Below are 8018 nucleotides of genomic sequence, written 5' to 3'. Positions count from 1 at the left end.
AGTATTTCACAGAAGGCGTCACCTCATACTGTCACACAATGCAGAGAAAAGCTAGTGAGTGGGTGCCCGAAGTATAGGCTCTGAAAAAAGTGACATATAGCTTTTAGTGTTTTGAGAGATTTACCACTTGTTGCCATCTTTATGGCAGTTACTGAGCCAATCAAGAAAACACCCTGTTAAATGTACCATCCCTTTAGTCTTAATATCTTTTTAATGTTAATTTTTTTTTTTTTTTTAAATCATCATCACAGAACAACATAAAGAATTGTATTTTAGCATTGTTTTAATGGATTTTTAAAAGCTATAGCATTTAGCGGTCATTAGTGGTACTGCAGCTTAAGGTAATGAACCAAGTGGATACAAGTCAGCCTCTTAACCCATAAATGAATCTACTAAAATGTTTCCAGATACTAGGGCTGGCACGATACACCTATCTCCCGATTCACAATACTTGGGTGCCGATTCGATATGTATTGCGATTTTTAAGTACTGCGATTCTACAAGTATTGCGATTCGATATATTGCTAACTTTTTTAACACTAGACCATGGGAAAAAGTTGAATCATACACTTCTAGGGACTTTTTACTTTGGAAAATATCTAACTTGATACAGTAAAAATGTTTGATTTTCAGCAAGTATGTAGTCAGTGATGTCCTGAAGTCGAATATATCAGTCATTGTCAGGGATATTACACGGCTTTGTTGCCTACTCAATTCTGATTTGTCAATCACGACGGCCTGTTATGTTTTTTTTATAGCAGACCGTTGCTATATACCGTTGCAGTTCTGTCGGACAGCAATACGATATTGTTCCCTGTCTATGACAGAGTTAGCATGCAGCTTTAGGTATGATGTCTAGCTCTGCTTTTCCTGGTAATGTGTGAAACCGAAAATGTTTCCATACTTTACTGAATGTGTAGTGTTTACCACTTTGGATTTAAAATGTGAGGGTGCAGGTCGTATCCACGCAGACCCTCCGCCCTTTTCTGTTTTGTCGTTCGGCTCACTGCAGCCGGCTGCGGTTTGTTTTGGTGACGGATACGGAACAGATATGATGTCACGTTACTCAGACTACAACTATAAAAGCGGTAACTTCCTTTTACCTCCGCATAGACTCAAATGAAGCAAATATATTGATTCTGGCATTAAAAAATCTTCAAAATCGTGAGAAAAAAAAATTGCGATACATAGGTGAAGCTATTTTTTTTCCCGCCCCTACCAGATACATTTGCATTTGTTGCATTTACAATATTTGAATAATCAGAATACACTCATGTCGCAAGCCAGTAAAGCATGAACAAACACTGAATTTGAGCTAATCCTCACCCCTAAACAGCACCCTTGGGTCCTCTGACCACATGTTACAGGATTTATAGGCTACAGCCGCTTGTTTTGGCTTTAAATAGTTTTCATAATAGATTTGTTGCTAATCTCCCACAATGTCAATCCACACTGATTTAGTTCCACTTGGCAACCTCCTTCCTCCTTGTACAGATAGTTAACCATCTCAACTCTCAGCCTGTGTGTGTGTGTGTGTCAGTGCATGTGTGTGCCACATGGGTTTATACAGTATGTGTGTGCTCGGGTGTTGTGCTGCATGTGTTGGTATGAGTGTGTGTCGTGTGTGTTTCAGTGAGTGGCTGTGTGTGTGTGTGTGTGTGTGTGTGTGGGTTGAGCCATTTCACAGCATTACTGTGAGTCATCCATCAAGCTGGTAGCTCTCTGTGCATAGGGCTAGTTTAGTCATTTTATATATATTTATGAAAACATTTTTTACATCTACTGGTGGGAGTCTTCATAACAGCATACGCTCCTAAAGAGACTGTCGTTTTCAACCTAGACAAGAGGGTTGTTTGACATAACACACATCTGCTGCTGCTCTTCAACAGACAGGGAGACAGCAAGGAGGCAAGGAGACAGGATGGGAGACAGACAGATAAACACATATATGGACAGATACTGTAGGTAGACAGAGCATTAGAGAGAGAGAGAGCGATAAAGATAGATAGAGAGAGCATCCATTCAGCACCATGGACAGCTCTCTTCTACAGCTGAGTGTAGTCAGGCTGCCATCTACTGGTCAAAGATAGACTGCAGGAGAAACTTTAAAAAGAGGAGGGAAAAAGAAAAGAGTGTGATAGTATAAGCTGAAGTTTATGTACATTGCTGATCATGAATCAGTACAGAATGAATCAGAATAAAATATAATTACCCATCATTTCCCTGTAGAGTTGGTGTATCCCGTGCATCCCTTTTTTGTCCAAAGACGTCACTGTGTGAGTACAATTGAATGGGGTAAATTAAAGAGAGGTGAAGTCCTGCCCCTTCCGGTGGACCACCTTGGGATCTTATTTTCGGAAAAAATATGAACAGCGAGAGAAAAACACGCTTTTTATCCTGTTTGAATTATGCCATGAATCACACATATGATGTTTGACAATTTAAAAAACTATTTTCCAAGTCAAGAAAGACGCAGTTTGTTGTAAAACTGTTGTAATAAAGTATGAATATAAGAAAGACGACACACCCAAAAGTTGCGAAAGTGACGCCTCTCTTTCTGAAGCTACGATGCCTGTGTGTTTCCTACTGGGATGTACTCACACCAGCAACGGGTCTCGCTTGTTCTTTCGCTTCCTGGCTGATAAAAAGACCAGGAGTCGCTGGATAAAACACATCAGGTAAGATAACGTCACATCTGTGCGTGGAACATAGCTAAGTTAGCTAGCTAGCTAGTGTTGGTGACGTATATTTTGAGGAGAGATGTAGTTCACTGAGCGGTTTCACACAAAACTGAATGATACAATGACAAACCTACGACAAACTGTGACTTTCTTGACTTGCAAAATTATCTTTTCAATTGACAAACATCATATGTGTTGATTCATGCCATAATTCAAACAGGATCAAAACAATATTTGTGTCTCTCCATTGACTACCGTACATATTTTTTTCCAAAATAGGGTCCCATGGGGTCCACCGGAAGTCTCTCTATTGGTAAGAAATTCTTCCATATGTTCCCATATACAATAGCTCTGCAGTAGCAACTTGTCCCCATTCACATCCATAACAGCACACGGCTATCGTGCAGTAGTTCAGAAGCAGCCTAAGCTTCTGCTGTAGCTTGGTGCTGGGCTCTGTTATATGTACTACTCTGAAGAACACCTCTGAAGAAGTGTAAAGGAGCAGTTTCATTAAATAAAAGCTACAATAATCCTGATCATGGTCTTTGCTGTAATGATATGGTTCCTGTGGTTAGGCATGAGGTGCAGCCAAGAATATTTCTGCTATCATATCAGCTAGAACAAACACAAGTTGGAGATCTAACTTTAGATCTGTGCTGCTGTACTCAATGTATAAAGTCAGTAACCAAGGAAACCTTTAACAGTTTCTTTAGATACATATGCACCCAAGGAAATCATTAGCAGTCCCTTTATACATTGTACATATATGCACTGAGAGCTAATGATACCATCCAGGGTCTTGTACTTTATTGTGAATAGACAGAAACAGAAGAAAAGCAGGTGCTCTCATTCACCCTCTGCTGTGAGGAACTGCTAACCTCACAGCAGAAACTGTGGGGGAGAAATAAATTGCAAACCAGTGTCTGCACTGACATTAATTGAAAATAGAATACATTTTTAAAGAAAATATTGCCTACCACCACTGCAGATATATTTGTTTGTTTTGTTTTTGACCTCATTATGCAAAAACTGAAAGTACACCCAGGCTTAAACTATATTCCTCCTTAATGATTCTTATGAGGAAAAAAAAGATTGGTTGCTTTGATAATGGTGTTTGCAACTTTTTCAGATGAGGTGTTCCAGTTTTTTTGACTGCGAATTCATCTTTTTAAATAGAAAAACATTCTTGCACCTAAAGATTACATGAAACAAGACTTACATTAGATGTTAAATGTAGCACCTTTATAAAGCCCCTGACAGAAGTAAAGGTTTATTAATAAAGATTCCAGGTCCACATCCCTAATTATTTTAAAGACCGATAATTACACAGCACAGACTGGAAGCATAATTAAGTTACAACAAAGGAAAATACAGTAAATTAAATGTTATAGCATTCAAACCACAGGTGACTAAATGAATATGACTGTGTTTGGTAATTACTGATTACAATACACACACAGAGGATATATAATTGTCTTGTGATCAATAGTTATTAGGTATAAAACACTTTGAAGCTGCAGCAGGGAGGCTGATCATTCTGGTAATGGTAACACACTGTAAGTGGTTAATTACAGCCTGTAATTTAAGCAATAATCGGTCAAAGGCGCAAGCAATCTTTTCTCCGACAATCATTTCCTTCAAAGTTCCCAGAAGAAGCGAGGCTGCATTTCCACTGGAGTCTCTGAAGACCTACATTTTATTCTGTTCTCCTCAGTGGAGAAGAAGTACTGTTGTGTGTCTCCAACAGCTTTAAAGTTTAGCATGTTTTTCGAGTTCAGACCACAGAGGGTTAGAAGTTAATATATTTCAACTTTTAGTAAAACAGCCCTCTGGTTCAAATGAGTTCTCAATAGTCTCCGAGCAACAGCAGGAGCCACAATCGGCACTTTGCCCAACATCTGTTAAGAGCTACGGGAAGATTCACAGGGTAACTGAGGATGAGTCAATGGTTACTGTTTATCCCAAAATTCGTTGTGTTTTTGTGGAAAGTGTCTCCGCCTAAATCATTTGAAAAAATACTGGCAGCGCTCAGTTTCATCAAATAAAGTAATGATAGCAAGGGTGATAGGAGGGAAAACAGATAGCAAATTGTAATCACCCTCTGACAACAGCTCAACAACAGTTCAGAAAAAAATAAATACTTTATCAGTTATTTATAGGGATGTATTAATTATGGATATAAACAAGTTAACACAACGATTAATGGCAAATACATAAACCTTTTATTTGAAAATGATATAAAGTGCAACTTCAGGACCGACTGCTTCAGTTCTCAAGATACAAGGTAGTGCAGTATTTAACAAAAAATAAAATAAACCAAGTTCTATTCAAGTTACATGAACAGTGGTTTAAGCTGCTGCTTTTGTTCTCATTTTCAAAGCAAAAGGTAAAGCAATAATATTTAACAAAACAGAAAATGCAACCAACTCCTCTTCAGGTCAGATGAACAGTGGTTTAACCACCTGCTTCTGTTCTCATTTTCAATATAAACAGTAGAGCAATAATATTGGCGTCTCAGTAAGTGCGTGGAAGGATTGGTCGTGTTGCCATTGTATTTTATCTGGCCTTTGCATATTCTGCAAACAGCGAGCGATTTATCAAGGACATCTCTCTTTTTTGCAAAAGCCGAAATGTTTCCACACGCTGGACCCAAAACGCAGCTTGAAAATCTCTCACTCAACTGGCTCTTCCTCGTCATCAGCCTGCTACGTTTTGTTGTCGTCTGTCTGACATTGCCAAGGAAGGCGGAGAGTGAATCGGAGTAACGTTTAACAGTTCTTTACTATTAAAAGTGCTAAAAAATACATCCATATAGCGTTTGTTGTGCTTAAATACAAGGTGCAAATTCTTAGTATCGATACAATAGATTATTCACCTTGCAAATCGATTTTAGATCGATATACGTCCCCCGTGAAGGACAACTTGCCGAGTACCTATAGATGTAGTTGGATCGTAGGAATATAAATCAATATCGATGTAATAGATGAATCGTTACACCCCTATAAGGTAACATCTTCATATGTCTTGTTTTGTCCAACCAACAGTCCAAAACCCAAAGATATTCAATGTAAGAGAATATAAAACAGAAAAAGCTGGAACTAGGAAATGTTTGACAATTTGGCTTGAAGAAAAAAATACTATCCTTTTAGAAAAAAACACAGTTGATCTTAAACATGTGATGTTGCCCTTCATAGCACACAATGGTGGTTGTCATGGCATCTTCATTTAACCTGCCTCCCACAAACCTCTGAGTCTGACTGAGGAGTCATTGTGTTTTTAAATGAAGTGTAAAAGGTAAGCTCTATCAAAGGCTTTACAGTTAAACCAGACTACCATCTACACCCAATTATATTGTACTCTGGGTTCAACTAAAGGCCATGTTTTGGCACCTGTTCACAATGGGTACCCAAATGACAAAAGCACTATTACGGTATGTTGCCTGGGTACCAGGTTCAAAAACATTGTCTTATTGTGTTTGAAGCCCAAATAGAAGTAGTAAACTACAGTGTATCTTACTGAGCAAGGGTCAACAGAGGAGAGCTTTAATTGACTCAACTTGAGTCCCCACAGGTCAAGAAAACCAGTACATTTTAATGAGCACAGGTCTCAAGGTGAGCCACTATATTTATTCAACTTGACAGAAAAAGTTTTAAGACGTCTCATTCATATGAGAACAGAATGCTTAACTACTTTGCTGTGCTGGACCATACCCAAGTTGTCTTCGAGAGTCACACAGCCATAAACACAAGGCACTCTGTCTGGAGGTGAATTGTGAGTTCTGTGGTGTGTGTGTGTATGCAGATCTATGTGTGTGTGTGTGTGTGTCTCGCTGTGAGCTAATACAGAACACACCTGTTCTCCTAAGAGAGCTCAAAGTCAAACATTACGCCTTTTAGAGAAAATGACAGAAGAGGGGAGAGAATATAAAAGACCGGGAGGCAACGAGACAAAAAGACGAACAGAATTTGAGATAAAGATGAACAGGGATGTTACACTACGCCTCCGTTACCACTTCCTTTATTCTATGTTTTACATCATTTAAAGAGATAAGGGTCTCAAGTTTAAGCTTGGCCTGCAGATTGTTCCAGGACCAAGGACCGTAGTGGAACAGCTTCTGTACGAAAAGCAGGCACTTTAAACTGACGTCATTAATGTGACGTAAGGTTATAACAGTTTTGGAGAAATACAAACTTCCGGCTTAAGTAAGTAGGAAATTTGCCAGAGATGATCTTATAGACTAAAATATACCAATGTTGTAACCTACGCAAAGTGAGGGATGACCATCCTGCCATGCTGTATAAGGTACAATGATGAAGCTAGAATTACTGACGTACCTCAGGGCTGAGTGATACAGGGGGTCAAGTTTGGACGAGGTGGACAATGTGGCAAACCTGTCAATAGAATCACCAAAATCAATCTGAGCCAGGAAAAGGCCAACAACTACAGTAAGTGTTTTCTCGATGCCATGGAAAAACAGGACTTTAGCCTGTACAGAAAACCCAGTGTGAATTTTTATTTCTTTGCAAGATGGTCAATATGGCATTTAAAATTTAGACTTTTGTCCATCCAAATTCCAAAGTATTTATAATTGTCAACAGACTGAATAGAGACACCATCAAGAGTTTTAATAGAAAAGGTTAAAACGTTTGTTTGTTAGGGAGAGAAAATCATAGTTTTAGTTTTGGTTGAGTTTAAAAGCAATTTCAGATCCGAAAGGGCATGTTGCAGGGTGTTAAAGTCAGTCTGCAGATTAGAAAATACCAACTCTTCGGTTGGGGCACAGGGGTACATGACTGTGTCATCCGCATACAGATGGTACTTGCAGAATCTGAACTTCTCACAAATGTTATTAATATAAACTAGAAAAAGCAAAGGTCCCAAGAGCGATTCTTGTGGAACACCCTTCTCAAGAGTGACCGGGTCAGACGTGAGGTTGCCATTTTTAACAATCTGAGTACAATTAGACAGATAACTGTAGAACCACCTTGCATCCAATGCTGGTACTCAACATGATGTTAATGAGTAGTTGGTGGTCCAAAGTATCGAAAGCCTTAGTAAGATCTATCGACAGCGACACACATGTAAGTTTGTTATCCATAGCTTCTGATGTCCGCAGAAAGTTCCTCAACAACCACTGCGGCAGCAGCACATAGATCGGGGAAAATCAGTTCAAGCAGTCGCCAAAAATTCAGGTAAACAAACAAACTGTAGATAGAGCACAGCTGCAGCCACGGCCAAACACCCGACCTCGGACTTGACTTCAACAACTTCTTGTAGAGTCTTATTAAAATAAGGATTTGAAATAGATTTGAAACATTGAAGCTTCAAAAGCGTTTA

General features: G+C 39.0%; 1 long non-coding RNA gene across 1 annotated transcript; it reads left to right on the top strand.

The window, feature by feature from the left end:
* The first annotated feature begins 2145 nt into the window (after positions 1–2145).
* LOC119479292 lies at positions 2146–5668 on the top strand. Its single transcript, XR_005204657.1, has 3 exons — positions 2146–2158; positions 2761–2762; positions 5457–5668. It is a non-coding gene; the product is annotated as an uncharacterized LOC119479292 (long non-coding RNA).
* Positions 5669–8018: the final 2350 nt, after the last annotated feature.

Source organism: Sebastes umbrosus, chromosome 2, assembly GCF_015220745.1.
Source record: "Sebastes umbrosus isolate fSebUmb1 chromosome 2, fSebUmb1.pri, whole genome shotgun sequence".
Classification (NCBI taxonomy): Eukaryota; Metazoa; Chordata; class Actinopteri; order Perciformes; family Sebastidae; genus Sebastes; species Sebastes umbrosus.
Note: the sequence above shows the minus strand (reverse complement) of the source record. Positions and strands in the feature narration are given on the sequence as shown.